At 33.5% G+C, this 14,518-nt stretch overlaps 1 protein-coding gene and 1 long non-coding RNA gene across 2 annotated transcripts in view; one reads left to right on the plus strand and one right to left on the minus strand.

The window, feature by feature from the left end:
- LOC129216268 (uncharacterized) overlaps nucleotides 1-14,344 on the minus strand; it is a 92,358-nt gene extending 78,014 nt beyond the window's left edge. Inside the window, exons 1-2 of the long non-coding RNA XR_008580179.1 lie at nucleotides 12,622-14,344; nucleotides 4,100-4,549 (exon numbers count right to left, since the gene is read on the minus strand). This is a non-coding gene — a long non-coding RNA (uncharacterized LOC129216268). The remainder of the gene's footprint in view (nucleotides 1-4,099; nucleotides 4,550-12,621) is intronic.
- The window catches only part of LOC129216790 (patj homolog), a 692,348-nt gene that overhangs the window by 645,930 nt on the left and 31,900 nt on the right, over nucleotides 1-14,518 (plus strand). The gene's annotated exons all lie outside the window — the stretch shown is intronic.

Below are 14,518 nucleotides of genomic sequence, written 5' to 3' on the forward strand. Positions count from 1 at the left end.
TTGTGCCAAATTTCATGAAAATCGGTCAAACGGTTTAGGCGCTATGCGCGTCACAGACAGCCTACAGACATCCAGACATCCTCCGGACAGAGAGACTTTCAGCTTTATTATTAGTAAAGAAGATAAAGATAAAGATTCTTTCCCATTTTATTACATTTCTGTGAAAAATGGGCTTAAAATAGGAATAGAAAAAGAACAAAATCGAATTTTCGAAAAATCGCTTCGAGGTGCACACCTTCATGCTACAAACTAACTTCGTGCCAAATTTCATGAAAATCGGCCGAACGGTCTAGGCGCTATGCGCGTCACAGACACATCCCACCATCCTACAGACATCCTCCGGACAGAGAGACTTTCAGCTTTATTATTAGTAAAGAAGAAAAGAAAAGAAGAAAGATAAAGAAGTAAAGAAAAGAAAGATAATTTTCAGAACAAATTCTTTCCCATTTTATTAAGTTTCTGTGAAAAATGGGCTTAAAATTAGAATAGAAAAAGAACAAAATCGAATTTTCGAAAAATCGCTTCGAGGTGCACACCCCCATGTTACATACTAACTTTCTTCCAAATTTCCTGAAAATCGGCCGAACGGTCTAGGCGCTATGCGCGTCACAGACATCCAGACATCCTCCGGACAGAGAGACTTTCAGCTTTATTATTAGTAATCTTCTTTACTAATAATAAAGCAATAAGTCTCTCTGTCCGGAGGATGTCTGGATGTCTGTAGGATGTCTGTGACGCGCATAGCGCCTAGACCGTTCGTCCGATTGTCATGAAATTTGGCACAAAGTTAGTATGTAGCATGGGGGTGTGCACCTCGAAACGATTTTTCGAAAATTCGATGTGGTTCTTTTTCTATTCCAATTTTAAGAACAAAACTATCATAAGATGGACGAGTAAATTACGAAATTATCATATCGTGGAACCGCAACATGTGCACAAGCCAATTGGCGAGATACGAAATTATCATAACGTGGAACCGTAAGATGGGTGCAAGCCAACTGGCGAGGAAATTCACCATACATTATTTGTAAATATACAGGCGAACCAAAAGACCTTTTGATTTTTCTATTACGAGCAAAGCCGTGCGGGTATCACTAGTGCTAAATAAGCTACAGTGTAACCTCGATTAAAAGATTGTAAGAGTTGAAGTTATGGTTAGATCAAGGATATTGTTAAATCGAGGAGCATAGACACTCAATGCAGTTAAATCCGGACCAGTTAAATGTATCATTAAATTGAGGAAATCCATAAATCGGGTATCGAAGTTATACTGTATTATTAAGTGTGCACAGTGTTCAGTGTAATATTATCCACTTAACTTCTCAACCACTGAAATACCAGTTACGCCCAGGGTTTATCTTCTAACAGGAAAGAAGTACTGAAGCACTATTATACTAGTCAGAACGCGTGAGCAGTCTGAAATTTCCTCTTATTAGTAAAAATTTATCCAAAAGGAGCAGTAAGGGAGCTAAGCTCCCGTGAGTTCCTGTCCAAACTATGTCTGGTTAAGTAACTATCCAACATTTTTCATCATCATCATCAAGGATTAGGCATATAGCCTGTTCCGGCTTCGTGGTAGTTCCACCGTTTCCTGGGCCTACCACGGTCTCGTTCGTCCCTTGGTCTGTAATAAAAGGCAGCTCTTGGAAGTCTCCCTCGTGTTTTACGTCGAACATGGCTTTTCCAAGCGTTACGATATTCTGTAATTTTTTCACTGAGGCTGAATATTCCCTTCTGATAGATTCATTCCTTATTTTGTCTAGGATAGTACAGTTTTTCAGTGATCGCAAATATTTCATCTCTGCTGCTTGAATTCTACAAGTTTCTTGAGCGTTCAAAGTCCATGTTTCGGAGCCATATTGTACGGTTGGCACCGCCATAACCTTATAGAACTTCAGTTGTGTTTCCTAATCGTGTTTTTCCTTTTAGGGTTCGAACATTTTTTAAAAAGTTTTTATTGTTTGCTCCTGCGGCAGGCAAATTAATGTGACGTTAGTATCGTGTTGTTGCCATTCGATTCTTCAAATTACCGATTGTGAAAGACTACAAAAGAAATATCGGTAGTTCCTGTATTCTTTGTCGTTCTTCTTCTACTGTCACGCATGACACGGTTCCTGGCTCACGTATGCCGGTCGTGCGTCGTAAAATGAATGAACCGACCGACACTCGGAATGAGATTCCTAAACGAATATCCGACAAGCCTCTACTCGTAGTCAATCACTCGATGATTTCAGAGCCTTGAGCCCTATTTTTAGGGTGACCGTATTTCTAAACAATTTGAGGACAAGTGCCCCAAATCCAGGGTTGTTTTGGGAGGACATTATAAATTATTTTAAGGAATGTCGCAACCTTTGTGTTTTAGGGTGTTACCGTTTTTTACGTAAAGAACTGAATTTTTACTCTTCAACAAAACAAAATGTGTTATTCAACGTAAAATACTGTTACGATGCTCAAAACCAATGGAAGAGAGTAATAATAACGCTATAACGGTACTGCACAGTAGATACAGAATATTATAATAGGCACACATTTTAGTTGTTCAAGTCTATCGAAAATCTTTACCTTTTCTTTAGTTGTCAGAAACTTTCTCATATTCTGTTCATTTTCAAATTTTAGATGAAGTGTTTGCTTAGGTGAAATTTTGTTTCATCAACTTCATATTTAGAATGAAAAAAAAAATAATAATGATGGACGATACGAGCGGGGTTATTTGTTTACACTTATAAAGCGATATTTCGACTTAAACGGCGCGGCGTGGGGAACTTCCGCTTTCAGAGATGCTAAAGGGAAAGTAGATTCACGAAACCATCATTTAGTACAGTGAAACCTGTGTAAGTTGACCACTTGCGGTGCAGTATTTTGGTGGTAAACCTAGACAGGTGGTCAACTTATAAAGGGTGGTAATGATTTTTTTTTTTTTTAATTTTGCCATTTCATGCACCATGTATTCATTTTTTGACTAACTGATACTTACTCTTTCTGTTCAACCCACGTTTATTGTTTAACATTACGTTGAAACAATAATTAAAAATGTTATTCAAATATTTTAGTTATTTTTTCCTTGTTTTTTACTATATTAGAAACTAATTTTAGAAATTCCATATGTATCAGCTAATTTTCTCCGGCTTTCTTCCTTTCCAATTAATTTTAATATTTCATACTTTATATCAATCTCAAGTTCAACTAACTTTCTTTTTGAAGCCATTTTATGTAAAACTTATAAACACAAAGAGCAACAAGCTGGATGGTCCTAGTTAATAAAGGCAGTTGAAAATGAAAATGGAGTATCTCTTTTCCCTTGCATAGAAATAAGTAACTTTACTCTTTAGCACAATTCCTTTGTTGCCACAAAATATTGCAACTGGAAGAAAATACTTAGTACTTTTCTACTGACACCTGTTTTCATTAAACAGAGAGTACGAAAGGCTATCTCAAATAGAACAACGCAAGAAAAACAAGTTTGGAGAATAAAGAGCAGCATAAGCTTTATGCTGCTGTTTTATTTAGTTGGTAAATTAAAATAATTCTTGGAAAGCTAATTAAAAATAACAAAACAAAATAATTTGCTTAATTAAGTTGAAAAAAAAAACCAAGTGGTCAACTTACAAAGGGTGTTTTACAATACTCCAAACCAAATGTGGTGTACATTAGTGGTCAAGATAGACAGGTGGTCAAGATAGAGAGGTGGTCAAGTTACAGAGGTTTTCCTTCATTGTATAAAATAGGACTAATTCCGTTCCTGACAAAAGCGATCAACATAGGCAGGTGGTCAACTTACAAGGGTGGTCAACTTTACAGGTTTTACTGTACCAATAACGAAGGCGATCCTTAAGCCTCGCGATTCCCTTCCGAAAATTTTCGTGTTGCGGACAAAAAATTCCCGTTAGCTCTAAAATTCGTTACTCGTGAAAAGGTCGCGTTATATAGCCATTTCGCGCAAGTCGAATAGCGTGATTGCGGGTGTCCACTGTACCCTATTCGAAAAACACCTCAAAACCGCATTGAAGTTTGCATGTAAAAATGTATCCGAAACAGTACAATTAATCAGAAAAAAAGTTACAAAACGATAAAAAGGAAAGAAAGACTTGAACTATCTTACCTCATTATACAAAGTGTTCGTTATTCCTCCTCACGCTCTAAGTCGTCCAAGTTCCGTAGATTTCGTTCCCTCTCAGATCAAGTTTCTAATTTGTAACTTAAAAGTGTCTTCGAAAAAAACGACGTGGAAATCCTTTCATACATGATTGCCGTTCGCTTCTCTTAAAAACCATAGTTTATCTTATCTTGTAAATTGCACAGATGCGAGTTTTATTTTTTTCTTTCTTTTTCCTTCATCAGAATCTGGTTTTTCATTCCGACAAACTTTCCTCCTATGCTAGCCGTACATCAGATGTTTTTAACGTTCACATCTTCAAACGAGTTTCCTTCCATTGCCAACTTTTTTATGCAAATGTTGAAAGAAATCACATGTTTCACTTTACGTCTTGAAAGATCATCTTTGTTTTGCAATGTTTGCGAAAGAAACTTGAAGGCTGTATTCTTCTGTTATCTGAAAAAATGAATAAAGGAATGAATAAGTTAATAAATAATTCATGTTTTCAATGGATTATTTAAATAAAAGTATTTAATACAAAACAAACGGATGGAGAGTTAAAATCACTAGTTGTGTAAAACTGCTTCGGAAATACAAAACCCTGTTGTGAGTTTTTTTTTTTTTTTTGTTCGCGAGAGTAAAGAAGATACAGTCGAACCCGCTTAATGGAATAGCAAATTTTCCACCAAAAATTATTCTAATAAGCGGAATATTCCATTAAACGGGATTGAAATACAGTAGAAGACCATTATAACGCACACCTTGGGACCAGAGCTTTTGCGTTATACAGGTTTTGGCATTATATAGGTCATTTCACAAACTTTGAAACTAATATTCAGAATACATTTATATATTAGCATTTCGGAATGAGTTTTATCTGCAATGAGCATTAAAGAACTAATTATACAATTAATCATTTCCAAAAAAATGTTTCACAATCAAAAGAAAGTGAATTATCCTATACTTCTGCTAGTTTCATGGTTTGCATAACAGCTGCATTTTAAAGAGTGCTCTGGTATTTTCTTTCACTGTGAATACTAATTTTCATTTGAAAGCTTGAGAATTAAGATTGAAAGATGAAAAAGTTATTCAAAATTTAATTTGCCTATCTATTTTTATGTTTGCAAGGCAAAACAGAGGGATTTTTTAAACTTCAAAATCTATTGTTTACTTTTGAAAAGTTGTGCAGTTTATAGAGAATTGCATTATATAGATCGGCGTTATAAAGGTATTCTACTGTAATAGATATCATAGGTTTGGTACATTAAAAATGTATTATATTAAGCGGGATATTCTTTTAACGGATATTCTAATGAGCGGGCTTGACTGTAGCGCAATTTTAAAATTGATTTAAAGTTTAAAATTCACAAAAGTAACACAAAGTCAATAAAAATAGCAGTTACATGTTTCGGGGGATCAAAGAACCCTTTTTCTAATGCAAAAGATGTGACAGTAAGAATTACATGACTGCCTTTAAACAAAACCTGTCTTTTACATTGAAACCAGGGTTCGTACGGGTCATGGAAGTCCTGGAAAGTCATGGAAAAGAGATTAACAAATTTCAAGCCTGGAAAAGTCATGGAAAATTGATATTTTCATCAAAAGTCATGGAAATTAATTTAAAGTCACGGGAAAATGTCTTGGGCAGTACTAAAGTAACATTAGTTAAAAAAAGGATTAGAAATCTTGAGGGATTTAATAGTATTGCTTGTTTGTTGTGTGTGCCACACTAGTAAAAGCTAATAATACTCAAAAATTTAACGATCTCCAAAACAAATCTGACTTTTGGAATCCTATTGCATCCGCTTTTGTAACAGCCGCCCACGTTTTTTCGTAATGAGATTTTACTGTTGGGACATCACTAATTTTGAATTCACCATTATTTTCAGCACTTGTTTGTACACAGCACTTGTGTATTGCGTAGTTGTGGCATTGCATGGTTTTGATTTCACCACACCACTCAAAAAGTGTAATTCAGTTGCATCCGAATTTATTTTAACCACTCGTAAAAAAAAGCATTAAATTTATCAGAATTTATCTTAATTTGTTGGAGAGCCTTTTGAAAGTAAAGACTAGTCAGGCAATACATAGAAATAATAGGCAATTTTGACATTAAGTAGTACTATTCTCTTTATGTAACAAGATCACGAAAATTTTTATGAAGTCATGAAAAAGTCTTGGAAAAAGTCATGGAAATTTTTTTATCCGAAGTGAATATGAACCTGTGAAACCATATAGACGAACTTATGGAGCCTTATCATTTCTAACCTCTTTTGCATTGGGAAAAGGATCGTCTTTTAGCCCCAAAACACTTCTCTGAATTTACCCATGTTACACAGGAGTCACCATAGCAGGGTTCTATCACAGTTGAACCATTGAGGGTGGAACCTCTTCCGTTCAAGGTTAAAATGAGTGCGCAATAGTTCTAATGTTTAATTACGTTTTCCATTTCTCATATTCGAAATCGTAAACAACTGTTCTTCAAAAAAAAAAAAAAAAGAAAGAAAGAAAGAAAGAAAGAAAACCACATTATTATTATTTTTTTTAATTTGTAAAAATTCGGGAAAACAGTCACCCAAAACCACTTGCTAGTTTTCTGTGGGTGGTCTCAAAACTCGTCTTTTCTTTTTCCTTTCTTTCTTTCTTTCTTTTTTTTTTTTTTTTTTTTTTTTTTTTTTTTGTCACTACCGATATCAGATCCTGGCTTAGAGTCTTGGTTTTGAAAATGGGAAAAGGTGATTTTTGTTCCTATTATTCTACGCTTGTATACTTTCGCTTCACGAGATTTATGTTTTAGTGCTTTTTTTTAATTAATTATATTTTTTAAGTAAATTCTGTTGCTTTGCATTTCTGATTATGAAAAGCGAATTTTTATTTCAAAGGTAATATTATTGTTTATTCATTATTTCGTTAAAATATTTTGCTCCTGTTATAACCTTTTAGCTAGCCTAGTGTTAAAACAAACATTTTAGTTCCGTTTTTATTAATGTTTTACGCTTTACTATTTGTTACTCTATAAAAAGGGGAGATATGTTTATAACGTTAAGGTTGTGTAATCATCAAAATCTGAAAAATTCTGAAGAGGGGCGGCACGTTAGGGCTCTGCACGCGTGTGACCGAAACCCTAGGATCAGCCCTGGCCGCCGCACCTCCCTCCTCCCATAAAACTCCCCTTTCCGGGCTGGGCCCCTCAAGGGCCGGGCCCCTAGTTTCAAACTAGACTGAAATGACCTCTCGTCAGCCCTAGGGGGGGGAGGGGTTGGGGAGAAATAATACAGCCGAGAAAATACTTGATTTTGTCTTGAAAGTAGAAAACAATTTTTAAGTCTGTTTCTGTTATTTAGTTTGATCTCGCTACATATTCTCTTAGTAGTACTTTTGACTGTTTTCATTGAAAATAGTACTTAATGATATATATTTTTATTTCTTCTTACCCATTTTTTTGAAAAAAAAAAAGTCAAAGTAAAAAACTTAGGTTATTTATTTCTGGCATTCTACTCTCATTTGAGTGTTTTTCTGATTCAATTCTGACTATTTCTAAATTTTGCTGGAATGATATTTTAAATTAAAAATGACGCATAGTAACAAAGGAATTTTGTCTTGTGTTTAACATTTAAAATCAAATGCTATTTACTTACTATATGACTGGAGTTTATTTTTTCATGTAAACTTATTGGAAGACATTGTGTTCAAAGTCATACTTATGTAAACCTCCTTTAATTAGGATTTCTTTTTTAAGAAATAGCATTTCCGTTTGCATGGGAAATAGGGCCTTATTTATTCCTATTTTAAGTGGTCATTCGCCAAAAAAAAAAAAGCTTAGGTATTATAACACACATTCAATTACCGTTTTTAATTTTTTCTAAAAACGTGTTTTTGCCTTATTTCGAAAATGATTTCTTCTAAAATACAAATTGAAAAATACTAAAACCCAATAATACTGCTACAGTTTGAAAAGTTATAAAGCATTAAAATATTTCTCCATTTATTTCTTTAATTGTAAAATGCTTTGTAGGTAAAATTTCATGTATTTTAATAAAATAATACAAAAAAGGATCTCCTACAATAAAAACACCATTCTATTGCTTTATTTGAAAAAAAAAAAAAAATAGTTACTACTATTTAGCATCTTAATTTTTTAATCGAGAATAACTGGAGTTAAATTGTCTTAGATCTTCGATGAGGTACGAAATTCTAATAGCCTGGTCAAGAATTTAGAAACTAAAAATCAATTTACTTTCAAGCTATCAGTAGCAAGCTGTAATAACAGGCTGAAGCTATTGACAACAAGCAATAATGTAATGGGCAAGAGAGACTGGTACATTGAGTATGATCATTTTAAAATTCATATTTTGAATATAAACATGCTTTTAATTTTTTGTAGCTGAACTTAAAGTTTTCAAAACTAAAATGTTTTTATATCTTCTCCGTGGAAATTGAGAAGGAAATCAAAGCAGAATCACGCTCTTATCAATACCCTGAGTCGACTATAATGCCTTTGGCGAAATGCTACCAAAAATATTTTTTAACATGCATTTTTATACAGTTTTCCTGAGAAGATAAGAAAGTAAACGTACAGTATAATTTTTTAATGAAAAAGAAAAATATATATATATATATATATATATTTTTTTTTTTTTTTTTTTTTTTGCCCAGCAAGCACCGTCGCCTTTTTTTAAAACTTATCATTGCTATTTTTTGTCAGATTTTACTTGTTTCATTGCGGAATTTTTCATAAACTATTTTGCAGCTGAGAAACTTAAAGGTTCATTTTTGAGAGGTTGCTGATCATTTGAATGAAGAAAAACGATTTTCGAAGAAATCGAACAAAGAAAAACGACCAATTTTAGGGCCATCATTCCGAAATAATGCTAAATGAAAAAAAAAAAACCTCGAAAAAAAAAATTGTATCGAAGGAGAGCTGAAATTAAATACTAAATGACACAATTACAAATGAAGAGTAAATTAAATCTATATTTTATGAATAAAGCTGAAATTTAGAGCTTAATATAAGTTTTGTGGGATATGTTTGCATTTTTAGGCTAACATATTTTAATATTGAAAAAAAGGGCTTTTTGTAACATCGAAACGTATGCGTGCAATATTTTTTGGATTACTTTTATTAAAACACATTTTTGTAAAATATTAAAATTGAGTTTAAAATTTATTGAATTTCAAAACTGAATTTTATCTCTAAGCTGTCTAATATATTTAAGCCAACCGTAACTGCTTGTTACAAATGAACGTTTTTGAGAATCTGAACCCTATTTTGCAAAAATTTAAAATTATGTAATTATATTTTTTGACGAAATTTTATTAAAAATTAGTAATGAACTAGCATTTTTTTAAAAGTACTTCTTAAAAATTTTGAACTACTAATTAGTTGTAAAGTTTTTAAGAACATTTTCAAACACTTAAAAAAATTATATAATATTAATGATTTAACTTATTAAAATCAGAATACCATAAAACCAAACTCAGTTTTATACTTGAAACAAAACGTTTGTCAACCAACTGAGTTTACCGAAATTTTAAGCGTATATCGCAGTTTGGCAACGAAAGTGACACAACTCAAAAAAAAAAAAAAGCATTGGAGAAAATCAAGGTTTTTCGTAGTAGTAGTTTTATTGATTTAGTCTCAAATATTACAATGCGCGCAAAACAATTATGATGTGATGTTTACTGGTTAGTCTTCGTTGTCTAAATTAATAATGCATACATTAAGTTCGAAAAATTTCCTTCTAAGTTGAGGCAATAAGAAGCAAAGAGATGTAAATGGCAAAATAAAAAAAAAATTTGGAGATAACTAGTACAAATGGTAAGTGAACATCTCCTCTGTCTTGGGGTATGAGATAGTACTAATAACCCTGGTAGGTGTTGCTGTACTTTACTTACTGTACTTACTTTACTGTACTAACTTAGAAACAAATTTCAGTGAAAGCCTAACTAAACGCGTTTTACTCAAAACTTGGAAATTAGTGATGGGCCTAATCGAGTTCTTATAATCGAATCACTCGATTATTCAAAATCACTTGAGAACTCGATTATCAGATTCGAGTTCTCGATTACCGCATCTCGAGTTCTCGATTATCGTATTTCGAGTTCTCGATTACCACATCTCGAGATCTCGATTCAAAATAATCTAGAAGTCAATCCCTCGAGTTCTCGATTTCGAAATATCTCGGTTATCAGTCACTCGATTATCAGAAGTACTCGATTCCCAAAATTTGGATTATCAAAAATTCTCGATTATGCCCATCGCTATTGGAAATGTCCACTTACATCCCTTTGCTTCTCACTGCCTCAATTATAAAATTTCAATGATGTGTCACTATTGATTATGCCGTCTTTACGCCACCACGCATAAGTTATGCAAGCTAATTTTGTGCGAATTTTGTGGCGAGAAAGAGCATTAAATTTAGATTTCAAATCAATAGTAGGGGAGACCGGGGCAAGATGACTATGCTAACAATTTTCGTTGTTTATTAATTTATTTTTAAGGACAGTAAAATTTCCTTTACATAAGCTGTTAGAGTGGTCCTTTGTAGTATTAAATATAGTACGAATTAATTTTTCTAATGAACTAAATGAAGGATATTTTTATTCTTTCATAACCTTAACAAATCGTCATCTTGCCCCAGTACTGGGGCAAGATGACTTTGGCCTCGGGGCAAGATGACAACACTGAAAAAGGTTGAACACAATTTATTTTTTGAATATATTGCATATTTTAACAAATTTTTACTGTGTTTTTACATTTCGCAAAGCATTAAATTAAACGTAGTGAATTGCAAAGTCACGTTGAAGTGCTTAATTAAGCAGCTAAACAATAGAAACAAATAAAAAGGGCCATTTTCATAACTGGAACATTCCTCACGCCACCACTTCTGGCATTGCAGCACTAGAACCATTCTTCCATTGGAGGGTCAAAATTTTCCTCTTTATAAGCAGGACTTGTAAAGAAGAACTATTGTCATCTTGCCCCGTGTTTCGGCCCGTCATGCGTGCCCCGGACTGCCTATTTGAAAGGATTCATCTTCATTGCCATAAAGGAAGGCGATTCATTGACGTTTATTCATGGTAATAAGCAGTATATAACCTAAGTTACTTATAAATACTAAAGAGAAACAATCTATCATTCCTGTATCTTTAGCAGAGCTTATTTACACATGCATAAAAGTTATAAAGTAGCAGCGGTAAACAATCAGAGCTTCAGAACTAACACAAATATGATAATTTCAGTGTCTATATACTACTGCTGAACGACCAGCCGATAGAAGAGCCAGTAGTATCCAGTTGATGCTGTTTCCTAGAGGAAAACGCGAAAATTAAGACATTCGTCATCTTGCCCGGTTCGTCATCTTGCCCCGGTCTCCCCTATGTTTTTACAAAATTTTTAGTTATGTCACTTTGGTTGCCGGGTTGCGATAAGTATTTTTTACTTCCTTTTACAAAAAAGGAAGTATTGTATTCGCGAAAAAATTTTCACTCAAAAATCGATTTTAATTTCAATTTTGCTCACCCCCGAATGAATGTTGAGTTTTTTTTTTTTTCTACTCGACCACACGTGACCTAAGAACGTATAGACACGAGAAATATCCATTTTGACGATTCCCGAGTTAATTACAACGAGTTTTCTCGTGACGTCTGTATCTACGTATGTGCGTATGTATATCACATAACTCAAGAACGGAATTTCCTAGAAAGTTGGAATTTGGTACGTAGACTCCTAGTGGGGTCTAGTTGTGCACCTCTCTTTTTGGTTGCATTCGGGTGTTTCTAAAGGGGTCTTTTGCCCCTTTTTGGAGAGAAATCATTGTTAATTTCGATGTAAACTCAAGTGGTGTTATAATTTGGCGGACTCGGCGATATATCGCCAGTCTTTGGTCGCCAAGTTTAATCGCCAACTTGGCGACAAATTTGGCGATCTTTTTTTAAAAATCTGGTTTTAATTTGGCCACTGTTGGTGATATTTAGAAAGTAAACTATTAATCACATTAAAACTGCCAATAATGAGAAAATGACATTAAATTCGAGTAAAAGGAAGTCATATGATGCACACTCGCATAAGCTCGTTTTAAAAAATTTGTTTCGAGCTGAAACGAAACATCTTGCGGGAGACGTTCGGCGAATTTACTGTACCAACATTTAAAGAGCAGGCCATAATCTTTAAAATAATACAACAATATTATTATTCTTAAACATTACTATCATCAGAAACATTTTGAGTTATCATTTTTGAACCGAGTTTTACATAAAAGCTCACTATTTACAAAATAAAAGCTCATTTTAATTGTTTTTAATTTTTAAGTTTTGAATTTAAATTCATGATTTTACACATGCAAAGGGTAAATTCTCCACCATCATGAACAATCAAGATTTTTCAAAACTAAAGGAATTATTCATCCCATAATATAAATAAAAACAAAAAACAGAAATTTAGTCAAAAATAGCCATTTTAACGTGTCCGAATACCTTAAATATTGAGTGAAAATATTGTAAAATACTAGTAAATGAAGTTTACCTACCTTTAGAGCGTTTAATCCACAACACTTTACAAAACGCAGTGTAAACAGTTCTGGACGAAATCCATAACGTATCTTTTATAATAGGCACATGAAGGGCTAGTACACAATGAAATTCTATTAAGCAGGGACAGAGGAACGTTTTTCTCAGTTTTTGTTGGTAATTTGTGATTCTTATTTCAGCTATTATTAATATGCCACAGATGCGAATCAGCATATGTATTTATTATTCATTAATAGTTCAACTTTTTTTTTTTTCTCTTCTTCTGGTCATACTTTTGATACTACAAAAGTAGTTTTCCGCTTGATTCAAGTTCACCTACTTGACAGCAAAAAAACTATTTAATAGTCATTTCTTCAGTTTTAGCGTTTTCTCTTACCGTAAAAAATAATAAGTTGCAAAATTTCATTTTGTTGTTCTAAAAACTATAATTTTCCCTCGAAAGTTTGGTCACTTTTCTGACGTGATGGAAAAAATACTTGAATTCCGATTTAATGCGTTCTTTATTGGGAACTCAATTTCATTTAACAATTTTTATATCACCAATCCTCAGTTTATTTTCACGACTATTAACTTATGTATTAGGTTAGTTTTTCACGGCTAGTAATTTTTCATCATTTATTTCTAGGTTATTTACAATCAGTTACTTTTATATCAATTCCGAGTTAGTTATTCACAGCTTGTAACTTTTATATCAATTCTGAGTTAGTTATTCACAGCAAGTAACTTTTCAATCGTCAATTATCAATTAAGTATTCAGTTAGTAATTTTTATATAATCAACTCTGACTTAGTTATTCTCAGCTAGTAACTTTTATATCGTCCAATCCAGTTGTTTATAGCTAGTAACCTTTTTTTATCATCAATTCTCAAACAATTATTCACAGTTAGTAACTTTATATAATCAACTCTGAGTTAGTTATTCTCAGCTAGTAACTTTCATATCGTCAAATACAGTTATTCATTGCTAGTAACTTTTTTTTTATCATCAATTCTCAAACAATTATTCACAGCAAGTACTTTTCATATCTTCAATTCTCTGATACAACTTTCAAATTATAAAACTATTTGCAATTGCACTGCTGATATTTCTGATCACGCCTGAAAAGTAAGTTATCCACAAGATCGTGTATAGCTTTCAAATTATAAAACTATTTGCAATTGCACTGCTGATATTTCTGATCACGCCTGAAAAGTAAGTTATCCACAAGATCAGTGTATAGCTTTCAAATTATAAAGCTCTTTGAAATTGCACTGCTGATATTTCTGATCACGCCTGAAAAGTAAGTTATCCACAACATCAGTGTATAGCTTTCAAATTATAAAGCTTTTTGAAATTGCACTTCTGCAACTGCTGATATTTCTGATCGCACCTGAAAGAAAAGTTCTCCACAAAAAATTAGTATATAACTTTCAAATTATAAAACTTTTTGAAATTGCACTGCTGATATTTCTAATCACACCTGAAAAGTAAGTTCTCCACAAGATCAGTGTAGATTTTGGAATAATCTCTTCCATCTATGCAAAAATCCTACCACTTCACACTCCATGCTTTTTCACAACAGATGTGACTGAAAAACTCAGAACATTCCATTGCACAGACGATCTGTTGCACCGGCACATGTCAAGGGAAAGAAGAAAAACGCATGGATGGAACACGTTTCCCAAACCCGCGGAGGACGGAGCGCTATGGAACGCTTCGCACTCTGTTTAGAACAGCTCTGTTCCGTTCCCGCGCTGCCTGCAATGTTTTATCGATCTTTTCCGCCGGGTGAGTTGGAGCAGGCGGCGCTCGTACCGCTGTAACCGTGACGGCGGAGTTACCCCCCCTCTTCGCCCCCACCCCCACCCCCGAACTTCTTGTATATATGCTTTTCTATGATAATTTGCTGCGGGAATA

Source organism: Uloborus diversus, chromosome 2 (genome assembly GCF_026930045.1).
Source record: "Uloborus diversus isolate 005 chromosome 2, Udiv.v.3.1, whole genome shotgun sequence".
Lineage (NCBI taxonomy): Eukaryota > Metazoa > Arthropoda > Arachnida > Araneae > Uloboridae > Uloborus > Uloborus diversus.